Source organism: Parasteatoda tepidariorum, chromosome 9 (genome assembly GCF_982258835.1).
Source record: "Parasteatoda tepidariorum strain Cologne lab strain chromosome 9, Ptep-v5.0, whole genome shotgun sequence".
NCBI classification, from domain to species: Eukaryota; Metazoa; Arthropoda; class Arachnida; order Araneae; family Theridiidae; genus Parasteatoda; species Parasteatoda tepidariorum.
The window spans coordinates 105,318,281-105,330,735 of NC_141763.1; the positions used below are offsets into that span (position 1 = coordinate 105,318,281).

The following is a 12,455-nucleotide window of genomic DNA, read 5'->3' on the forward strand; positions in this document are numbered from 1 at the left end:
AAAAATGGAAGTTTGCAAAGAATATATGTATTAAAAAAATTTGTAATGGGAAGAATTTAAAAAACTATACCATGAATCGCGATCTAAAGTAATGTATTAGAATATAAAAAACTATTACATAATTGTCTTTCATTGGGAAAATGGGTCTTGTTTTGGGTTTTGATGGTGTGCGCAACTTTTTTTAAACATCATCACACTTTTCAACTGTGTTCATACTAAACAGTGTGCATGCGTCTTCATTGCATGCGTTGCTATAGAGATCGTGCCGTTTTACCTTTTATTTTCACTAGCAGGAATTTTAATGTATTTTCATAACAATAATTTAAAGTATTTTTATATTCCTTCTATTATTAACTTATAATTACTGGCTTGACGGTGATTTCAATATGAATATAAATGCTGAAGAAGGAAAAGTATTTTGTCGCCTTTTTGTGACGAGTATTTTGTGACATACTGTGGTGATATGCGATTAGCCGCCAATTTCAAATATTTGTCCCTCATTGAATAGCAGTCTCGTTTGTCCGTCGGATGTGTCTTTTTACACAATTTCAAAAGAATATATGTTGCATTATTTTACAGCTTTTAACAATGCCATATTCGTGTGTAGTTCCAAGATGTAAAGGGAACTGCAATAATGGGCCTGAAGTATCAGTATTTAGGTTTCGAAAAGAGAGGAAATTAAAAAAAAATGGATGAATTCCATCAGGCGAGACAGTTATCAAATAACCGTTAATAGTCGAGTAAGTGTAATTTATCTTTCATGTTTTAACATTCGTTTTTTCAGACTTAATAATAAGCTTTTTAATTAAATAATGAAATAAGTTGTGTCTAAGAATTACATTGCTTTAAGCATTGTTTATTGTTAGCGAACATTAGAATATGAAACTAGCAAAACATTCGTACTTATACAAAACTCTTAGACGTTAAATAAGACAAATTTAAACATCATTTGTCGTGTTTAAATGCATATATAAACAAATATCAGATGTCATTAAAGAGTTAAAATTTTTATTATTTAAAAAAAACTAGCAAAACAGCTTTAGTTATACCTTTAAAAGAAGGAAAAATTAGTAACAATGTTGAGTGGCATTTAAAGCTTATTTTTTCTTAAAGATAGCTTACGATCATATGAGTAAAATTTCGTAAATATTCATACTTGAAAGCAAAAAAACTCCGATACATTAAATCATATTAATAAAAAAGAAATTCAATTCATTGTTACCCATTTTAATTTTTTTATGTAACTATTTAAATGAATATTAATGAAATTGCTGTTCATGCATCATATGGCATGAATCTTTCGAATACAGATGAATTGTTTTCGTCTTATCTTATGCTGATACCTTAAATAATTTTTTTTAGTATTTTATAATTCGTTATTAAATATTGTAATTTAATTTTAATGCGTCACATTAACCAAAGATTGTCAAAAGTGTTGAAAAATAATTTACTGCTTGAATAAAATTTTCAAATAACACCCTGAAAAATATTTATCTTTCTGGCTACAATTTTTATAAATCGATGTGCATTTTTTAACAAAAAGGTAGTAATTTTTAAAGCAAAAACGAGGATTTTTTCACGTGCATGCTTTTTTGGTGTTTGCATGTTATTTAAATCCGAGTTTTGTTAAAGTAATTATTTTTTTTAGAATCAGCCTAATCTACTTTATAAAATAGTGCGTTTTATAAGCGTTTTAAAAATTATTAAACTTCTTAAAGCATGTTGCATGCGTGCATTCGATATATATATATATATATATATATATATATATATATATATATATATATATATATATATATATATATATATATATATATATATATATATATATATATATATATATATATATATATATATATATATATATATATATATATATATATATCGGTTTTGCGCATAACCGTAGAAATTGTTCTAATAGATAAATAAGCATTGCATATTCATGAGAATATTGATTGAAATGTATCTTATATAAAATATATTAGTTAATGAGATGTATCTTATTGAGTGACAGGAAAAATGATTTTAATAACACTGCTTTCATATTTTCCTAATTTTCTTTTAAAAATTACGATTTAACAGAAACTTGTTGACAATTTCAAATGCAGTTCATAAATAATATTCAATATTTTCTTACTTTTTTCAGTGAATAAATTTTTTTAATTACAGAGCAATTTCTGCTCAGAATATTGTACTAATAATTTTCCAGAAGAATCTCTATTTTGGGATATTTTTTTAACAAATCTTATAAGAAAGATTGTCATCAATAAATTTATTATATGTTAGAAAAACTTAAGATTTGAAAATACTTTACTTTTTTATAGTAAATAAATATATATTTATTTTTCAAAATAATAAATACTATTTTAAAGCTTTACAATCTTAATGATGGAAATACTTTGCTAAATTACTTATAATTTCTTAATTATTGTTATTTTTTAATTATTGCTATATAATTATTACTTAGCAAATTATTTTGTACTATTTGAATATTATATGCGTCATTTACTTGTAAATAATTGCAGTATTTATTTTTATATTATTTCCACTTGGAGTTTGAATGTATATCATAAGATTCTGAAAGAATTCTTTAGAACGTATTTTAAAATAAAAATTTTATGAATGCGCCAAAAAAACTAGTATTTCTTCATTTGTCTCTTTTCTGCCATGATATAACATATTTTTATTTGTCTCGCATCCGTTTCCTTATGTATCATTTCTTATTTTCGAATATATGATTAAATCTAATATTTAATTATATATTAGAAAATAATAAATCATACACTTAAATACGGTTTATTCTTTTGATATTAAGAATAGTTATGTTGAATCAAGATTTAAAAATTAAAAGTAAAAAATTTATTATTAAATTTCATTTCTTCATTTCTATTGAAAAGCATCAAGCAGTCCAACATGTTCATTTTATAGAGTTACGAATAACTTAAAAGCTAAAAATTCCCCACTTAAAAAAAATTAAGTGCTATTAAATTAGCTAAAGCAAAAATATATTACGTCGTTCAAAAGTTTGAACTTTTTATTTATTATAGCTTTCTCTTAATACAAATTCAAATACCACGTTATCTTATGCTTCGCTAACACTTCAGAGGATGACGTCACAAATCTACTGATAAGCCTTGACTCTCGGTGGCTATGATATACAAAAACGATAAATTTTTTTTTAAATAATTAACTAGCTTTAAACAATCTGTAAGTATGGAAAAAATACTTGTTTTTACTTTTATTTATTTATTTATTTTGTTTGTTTTGTTAGTTGAGAAAATTTGTGTTGTTACAGTAAATGGAACCAAAAATATTTGAATGATTAAAGAAGAAGGAGAAAAATTGAAAAATATTTTTTCAGTGATCCTCTTTTAGTCATGAAACTTCGTTTAATCTGGAATGCTTATCAGACATTTCTTCAATAGAATATCACTTTTTCAAGATTAACTATTTTTTAGGATTTTTAAAAAGGAAAAAAAAATTTTAAATAGAAATTTTTAGTGAATCAAAAGGCTTACTGTGAACTGGAACAACTTTCTGAAAATTAGAGGATTGACACCCTGATTATTTCTTAAACCAAACAATAGAAGAGGCAAATATAACTTCAATTCACAGACTGATTTTTTTTTTCATTTGTTTATTGAAATATTTTTCAGAGCTCCAAAAAATAAATTAAGAACGTGGCAAAGTTTTAGTCTGGTTTTAAAACTTAGCTTTTGAAAAAACTCCTCTTCTAAACCTTCTTTTAATTTTATGAGAAAAATTAAACTTATTTTTCAATCGTAGCAGTATCTCGAATCAAATAGAAATTAATTAATAGACTAAATTTCTTTTTAATACAATTGTGTACTTTAAGAAGTTTTAATCAAATTGATGCAATATTTTTCCAATACTAAATACTTTTGACATAAAGAAAAACTATCTTTGAAAAATCAAAAGAAGAGTTTTCTTTATGCTTCCTACAGGCCATGTTTAGCAGAGTAATTATGTTACAATCGTAATATTTTACGAGAAAATTAAACTTATTTCTCGTTCGTGAAAATGTGTGATTCAAATAGAAATTAATTTGATTAACTAAATTTCATGAAATAAAATTATATAGATTTAAAAGTTTTCATCAAAATTATGCAATAGCTTTACTTAAACTTTAAGTATGTAATTATATTTCTGACACAAAACGCTTAAAACTTTTTTTTAAAAAATCAATATTTCTTAAACAAGAATTAAAATTTTTCGTGCGTTTCCTTCAGGATCTTTAGAATTACTTCATAATCGTAATTTAGGACGGTAAGTTGTTGCTTACTTCTTGAAGTTCGATGTTGGTTCAGCTTTATTTAATATCCTTTAAATTTTAAGCTCAGAGCTATCTGGGAAAGAAGATTAAAAGGTTAATAACTAAGAAGATAACAGAGAATGTTGGAATTTTCTGCCCAAGATGCCTCTCACACACTTCTGTCACTTTTACTGATTCTCATTTATTGTTTAGAGAACCTTTTTTTTTTGACAAAAATATATTCAATATGTACTTTCAATGAAACATTTCTACCTCCATGCCATCTCTTTTTCAAAGCAAAAAGAAATCTGATTTTCCTCAGTTGTTGATACAAGCCAAAGAAGTTTGCACAGCAATGCAAACAAAGCTGTCTTTAAAATAATTGCCCACCATTTCCCATCAGAAGGATACTGTTGGTGGATTGAACTGAAGGTGGTTTGATTAGAAGTTTTCCAGCCCCCCGCTAGAATATGTTTCATATTTTTTTAACATTTTTATTGTTTTGTTTTTGTTTCAGGTGTGTCGCTTGTAGAACCACACCTCATCAGAAAGTTTGCGCAATGATGTAGAGAGTAAAATATTTGAAAAAGTTTCAGATCGGCCCACAAATATATTTGATCTGTCAAGATTTTTTCAAAGGTAGATCATTAATCAAACAATCACAATTCTAATTTTAACTGAACCTTTTTAATGAAACGAGGAATTTAAGGCTTTCTGTTGTTGTCAGAAAGGATTATTTAACTGTTAAAAAAATTTATTATTTGTTATCAATCTTGCTGAAAATGTTGGTTTGCATATCAATGGTTGCAAAAGAATTGATAATAAACAACTCCTTTTTATAGTGATTTGTCTGTAGCTTCCAAAATCAATTAAAGATTTTTACTGTATTTATAGTACTAAAGACATCCTATAACTAATATAAAATCAAACAGAAGAATTAAAATTAAATAAAAAAAAAGATCATCGTGTAAGTACAAAGCTAAGAAATTACATTATGCTTAAAACTTACCTGGTAAACCCGAATTCACCCTGACTAAAAACCCTAGTCTGCCAATGTCTTTTTGAAATAGATTTCAAATGTTTCAGTTTATATAATGTGATTTTAAGTTTGAAAAGAGCTTTCAGATATTTTTGTTGATATTGCCCCTTATGAAAAACTCCAGCCTATAGTTAAAAAAATGCTAACTTATGGCAACTTAAATATGATACTCATGATATTAATTGTGATAGCTGAAAAATTCACTTATGATAACTTGTGGCTAATATGGAAATTCATAAGGCTGAATACCCCACACTGAGTGAAGTAAGGTGAAAGTACTGAGCAACATTACAAAATCATGCTCAAAACTGAACAGTTGAAAAGCTTACTGAAAGAACCAAGCTAGTGAAAGTTTTGGGGAAATCAATAAATCAAAGAAAATAAAGTGGTTGTATCAATATGGGTATATTTGATGTAATTTTTCTGCTGTTACTTTAATCTTAACACGACTAATCCACTTTAGTTTTTAGTATGGCTGCTTATTTTTATTTTCAAATTAGGCAGTAAGGCATAGAAATGTTAACCTCAGATTCTAATAAATTGGTAATAATATACTACTTTTTTTCGTATTCTGATTATAGCCTCTCTGAAACTGTTACACCTCATCCGGTCCTTACACTAAATTATTCGTTTAATAAAGTTTAAATCATTAAAAAAAATATTGCATTTATTCTTAAGTGTAGCGTTCCAGCTTTCCAGTAAAATCAGTAAAACTCGTTTTCTGTAGTTTATCCTATCGGAAACTGTAATTAGCATTACTTGGCAGTATGCTTAAGCTCGCAGTCTACTGTCGATAGTCAAAATTTACCACTTTCAACTAATTTTTTTTGTTACATTTCCTTTTCGAGTGGCCGTAAAGATTTATTTCCACAGTATTGGTATTAAATCTGCTTATTATTGGTTCAGTTTTAATAATCACCTAATACTTTACACCTATATTAGTATATTTGGTACTTATAGTATCACCCTTTAACAATTGAATATTGCGTGAAAGTGATTAGTGGTAACAAACTAACGTCGAAATTTTAAAAACAAATATAAATTTTATAAGACCTTGATAAGGACTTTGAAGTATGACCATTTCTCTATCTGACTTTTAATCTACAGTTTAAAATATTTATACGTAAAGGGATAAAAACGTTCTTTTAACTCCACTTCTTTAAAGTATTAAAACACTATCTCAGCTACCACTGGAAAAAATTATTTTCTAAAATTTCGGAAAACCTAATGTAGAGTTATTAATAAAACTGCGCTAATTATCAGTATATAATACCAAAATTCATTAAGCGTCACCTGCGTATGGCAATATTCAACGGTTCCCCCAAAAGAAATTTCCCATTCACCTTTTCTCCATTAACTTTGTTTTTTGCATAATTAATTTAAATTAATGCATAACACCAATATTAATTAAGCATTGGTATCAATAGTAATATGGCGAATAATAATAATAATATCTAAGTAAATAAGTATCTTTTCTCCATTAACTTTGCTTTTTAGTACACAGGTTATCTGTTTATTTCATTCAATAAGCATTACCTAAGTCCTCTACGAAGGCAAAATTTCTTCCAACACCTGATCCAGAAGTTATCTTCTGGATTGGGTTCAAAATTACAACGCTAAAGAGTAGATCATTAGTAGTAGTAAGCCCAAAATTGGGCTGCTGTTCAACGATGATAATAAAAAAATACATTTAATCGACATTAGTTAAGCATTATTGTCATCAATAATAGTTTAGCAATTTTTTACGGTTCCACCAAACGAATAAGTACCTTTACTTTATTAATTTCGAATTTTAGTGCATAGCTTTATTACTTCTATTTCAATATGCATAAATTACCGAAATTAATTAAGATTCATTGGCGTTAATAACAACGCGGGGATTTTTTACGTTTCTCCTAAGTGAATTATTTTTTTATTAATTTTGCCTTTCAATGCACAACTAATTATTTTTTTCTTTCAATTATCATTGATTTTAAATTATTTACTTTTGTAAAAAAAAAAACACATTTCAAAAGAATTACTATAAACAAAATAGTATCAAATAACTTTAGGAAAATTAATTTGGTGAAGTAGACCACGAATACTACGGCATTAATATTGTTGACGTTAATATTAAATAGAGCTATAGGCTAACAAGTATCTTAAATGGTATGCTTAAAATATGAGAAATATTGAATTGTCTATAGGTAAATCTAGAACAATGGCTAATGCTTAACCAATCAAAATGTTCCATTTCGTTTTTCGCTCATTCTGTTCGATTCATTCTGCTACTTTTGTTCTAATGTCGGCAGTGAGCTTTCTCGTGCTTTAAACTATCTGTATGTCAAATTTCATAGCTTACGGTGTGATGGAGTCACACACAGACATTCATTTATATGGAAAGACACCATAATCCTGTTGTAACTATGGATGGTTGACTGAATGTAAAGAATAACAAACTTCCTTAAACCGGAAGAAATTAATTAACTTCCGGTGTATTTCTCGGAGTATGTTTTACTTACGAGGCGAAGTGTGAACAGGCTTAATATTCTTGGAAGATTTATGATTGTGATTTTTTTAACAAATTCACGGAAAATTTTACCATTCATAAGAGTTTTCTGCAATTTATGAATGCTAATAAGTCACGAGCCAAAAAAAATTACCGAAAATTATTATCACAACATAAATAAAGTGTAATATTTGCCAAGTTTTGAGTGTTATCCCTTATTTGGTTATAATTGTGTACAATGTCACCGGTAGTTATTATTTGGGTAGCATGCTTGCGACTTCTTCCGAATTCCTTTCTTATTTGTTTCGTTGAAAGTTAAAGGAAGGCTAAGTTATGAACACTACAAATATAGTAACATTGAGCGGGACGCTTTTCTAAGCTCAGGCGTAAAAAGAAATCGGAGGTAGTACCCGAAAGTCCTACGACGAATTTTAATCCCTAGCGCCATCTGCACTTAGCTTTGGCTGTAGGGGTTCAACTATCCATAGAAATATGGCTGGACACCATGATCTAAAGGTAGGATTTTATATTTTATTAACGTCCTGAATACTCCTTTACTTCATTTGCATTCCACTACTTAATAGAAGCACCACAAAGATCAAGTTAAAGATGAATGGAAAAAGGGCCGCAAGTAGCCTCAGGTGCCCAGATGTTTCATACAGTTTAAGTTTATTACAGCCCATGAACAGCCGATCCAATTTTGGGTTTGCGACTACTAATGTTCAACTCCGTAACCTTGTGATTTTGAACTCAATCCAGAAGACAAGGGAACTCCTGGATCAAGTAATCGAGGAAATTTACCTTAGTAAAGGACTTTTTGATGGTACTAACCTGCATTTGCTTTACATTTAGAAGAAAACTAAGAAAACCCTCCCACGGTTAGCCTGACGGAAAGGGGAGTCTAACCCATGATCTGTCTACCACTGAGGATATTTTACATCAGCAATGTGGTCGCTGTAAGCCGGGGGCGGAATTCTTATCGACCAGCCATCGCTGAGATTCTAACCCGGTTCACCACATCGGAATCCTCTGAGCCACCACGGCTGTAATGGTAGGATTAAAAAGAAGTACCAAGACAATGGAAACATACCATACGCATGCGTCATTCATACGGGAGAGAGGATATGATCGCGGAAGAGTGTGTTTTACTCTAGCTCCAACAATCCAACTCAATTCTGCGTAGAATAAACCAATCCATTCAAAACAATGAACTTTCTTATTATAATATTATTTTTTATTTTTAATTATTTCTGTAAGTTCGCCGACCTTAAAGAGATTTCGAGTTACTTAAAACTATTTTCGATTATTTACATGAAAAAACGGCATTTAAAATTTCAACTGCAATCATGTCGACAACAAAGTAAGCGTGGCACCGATGCTTCGACGGATTTCTACCGGCCAAAAAGACAGCATTTTTTAACAGTTTTCAGACTCAGGTATTTTTTTTTTCTTCGAATTTCTGACTATATCGATATTCTTGGAATTAATCAATATCTTGCTAGTTTCGACTATGTTGTTTCAGGATTTTTGAACTTATAGTCAGACGATATTATTAACAACTTAGTTTCGGACTGAAATGGTTTTAGAAATATTTGCAATTAAATTAGCTCTCGTGGCTATATTAGTGCGAATAGCACTAATAATTAGTGCCCTTCTTTGATATTGTGTTTAATCTTTGATATTGCGATTGATATGGCATTATTGAGCAGTAGATAACCAGTAAATCTAAATTCATTCTAATTTCTTTTTTTTAATTGCTCGCATTGCCTTAATTTTTTTTTTCTTTAATTTTTGTCATAAGGACTAAAATTATCAAAGTATTGCCCAATAACAATCTTTCACTTTCTTACAAAATTATTGTCTTTTTTCATATGTTTAAATACTTAATATCTCATTTTAATTTATCTTTTTATAATAATTCTTATGAAAAGACTCCAAAAGTTCACGATAATTCAATGAAACTTGTTATTGTCTATGTATACATTTGCCCATGTACAGTTGAGTGATGAAATACCGTAAGGCTGAGGAGAAATGTCTCCATAGCCTATGGAAAAATGTCATCATTTTCTACAGCATACCATAGTTTTACGGCAAAAATTTACTATATAAAAAATACTACAAAATATCCCTATGTGGTCCTACCTATGATAAAATTTTACCAAGCACTTTTGCCATATGCGCAAAACAAAAATTTACCATACGTATGAATGAATGCGTACGCATGAGATGAAAATTTTACCTTACGTTTACGGCAAAAAATCATGGTAAAACTTTACTGTTGGCAAAACTCCAATAATGTATCCTATGACATTTTTTCTTATTTCGAACCCATGACAAATTTTCCTAAAGGGTGCGATTTCAAATTTGAAATTATATATATATTTATTTATATAAATTATATTTATATATTTATATATATATATATACATATATATATATATATATATATATATATTTATATATATATATATATATATATATATATATATATATATATATATATATATATATATATATATATATATATATATATATATATATATATATATATATATATATATATATATATATATATATATATATATATATATATATATATATACATTGATGCAATTTTTAGAAATGTCACGTCTCCAGCGATGCGTGAAAATATTGGGGATAAGGAATAAAAAAGAACATTTAATCCCTTTACTTAAAGGTAACGATTTCAGGCAATGGCCAAGACACCGCCAGGGTAAAAACTCATTCTTGAGTTAAGAAAGAGATCTTGTATACAATAACCCGATTTAAAGTCGGCATATTTATCTCACGGTGTCTGTCATATGGAGCGTGATGGGCCATCTCTTAGAATTTGAGAAGCTTGATACGGATCCTTTTTGTCGCCAATAAATTGGGCCAAACAGACTTGGACAACCACTCGAGAGGAAATTACAATTCTTTGTTCAAATGCATCTTGAGGGATAATGGAACACGGGGATTAGAGATTAAATTTGAGTTCGTGGAAAATTGTGAGATTTTGTAAAGGTAGGGGATAGATCTTGGGTATTTTCCATTCTTTCGGTTTGAGGTTTTGGAGTGTTTGTGGTGTTTCCGGAGCAAATAATAGACTTTTCTGGGGTTGTAGGGTGATTGTGTGGAAATTTTTGGTCACTTTAATGTTTAACTGATGCCCAAGCGTGAAATGCAGAAGTTATAAACCTGTATGTTGTTAGCTAATATTTTTCCTTATTTTCTGGTCTTATACGCGATAAGGAGATTAAGTAATAAACTTTCAATATACAATAGCATTTTTGATATTTAGCTATTTTTCTTTAAGAAAATATTAATTATTTTCTTATTTTTCTGAAAAAGATTTATCATCATTCTACTTTTGTATTTAAAAATACTGTTTTTAGTCAAGACACAACACTAGCAATTTGTGAAATTCATGGGTTAATTTCTGTTAAAGGTGTTCAACTAATTTTCCTTTCTTTGCATAACAATAATAACAGATATCCATCTTAGTTTACTACTTAGAATGGATTGATATTCTGCACAATCAATAGCATGTTCTAAAACTAGGATTATTTTTTTCATGTCTTTAAAAAAAATTTTCTTCTCTAAGCTCTTTAATTTAAGTGAAGGAGATAAACAAGATAAAGTTTAAAATACGATTGTATCATAAATAACATTCAGAAAACCTCTTTTTTAATGATTTTTTCATAATCCAATTAATCCTACAATACCACGCAATATTTATTATCACTGAAAATAAAGTATCTTTCTGATCTAAGCTGGGCATTCAAGCACGTAAGTTAACCAGTGTGTTCCTATAATTGACTCGAAATAGGATAACATGGCGTATGGAGTCAAAAATTAGATAATAAATTATCCTCAAACCTAATGTCGTTCGAAGTTGAATATGTAAAATAAATTCTTTTTAATGTAATATGAAATATTGTACAGGCATTTTACGCAATACGTCGAAACCTTCTAGTTATTTTTATTTAAATCTTTAATTTTTTATTATTAAAAAATGACAATTTTTTTCACGTACCCAAGCAGAGAGACATATAGCCTTGAAATTACTTTTTCCTGATATATATATATATATATATATATATATATATATATATATATATATATATATATATATATATATATATATATATATATATATATATATATATATATATATATATTCCACAGTTTTAAGAATTTAACCTACACGTCCTTGATGAAATGAGAACCTGACAAATAAAATACCTATACCAGACATTCCAGAACGCAGTAATGATGTCAAAAAGACAGCTTGCCAAGATGAAATAGAGACACTTCAGCCAAGATCTAAACCATACCACGACCCAATCAGAAATGGTGGCTACTATAAAGCTTTTTGCTTTTTTACCCTTTCTTCTAACAAATTGGACATTTTGTCTCGTAATTCACCCTATGCTTAAAGACCTTAATCTGATCATAATTTCCGCAATCAAAAGAGACACTGGGGACTCCCCTTGTTGTTCACTGATTTGGTGGGAATTAAGCTACGGCATCACGTTCTATTCCACCTGGAGAGAAACTGCATCGCGTACATCATATAAAACGTGAGAAGAAGTTGATTGCGGAAATTGTCGCCAAGGTTTCTATGGCAAGGTGAAATAATTTTCTTATTTTTC

The 12,455-nt window shown here is 28.4% G+C and overlaps 1 protein-coding gene across 2 annotated transcripts in view; it reads right to left on the minus strand.

Annotated features, from left to right (window-relative positions):
- LOC107447802 (sialin) overlaps window positions 1-12,154 on the minus strand; it is a 109,757-nt gene extending 97,603 nt beyond the window's left edge. Inside the window, exon 1 of one of the 2 annotated variants that reach the window (XM_071186307.1) lies at window positions 12,052-12,154. The gene's annotated coding sequence lies outside the window, so the exon portion shown is untranslated. Of the gene's footprint in view, window positions 1-12,045 lie in introns of both variants that reach the window. The other variant, XM_071186306.1, reaches the window with a different exon arrangement.
- Window positions 12,155-12,455: the final 301 nt, after the last annotated feature.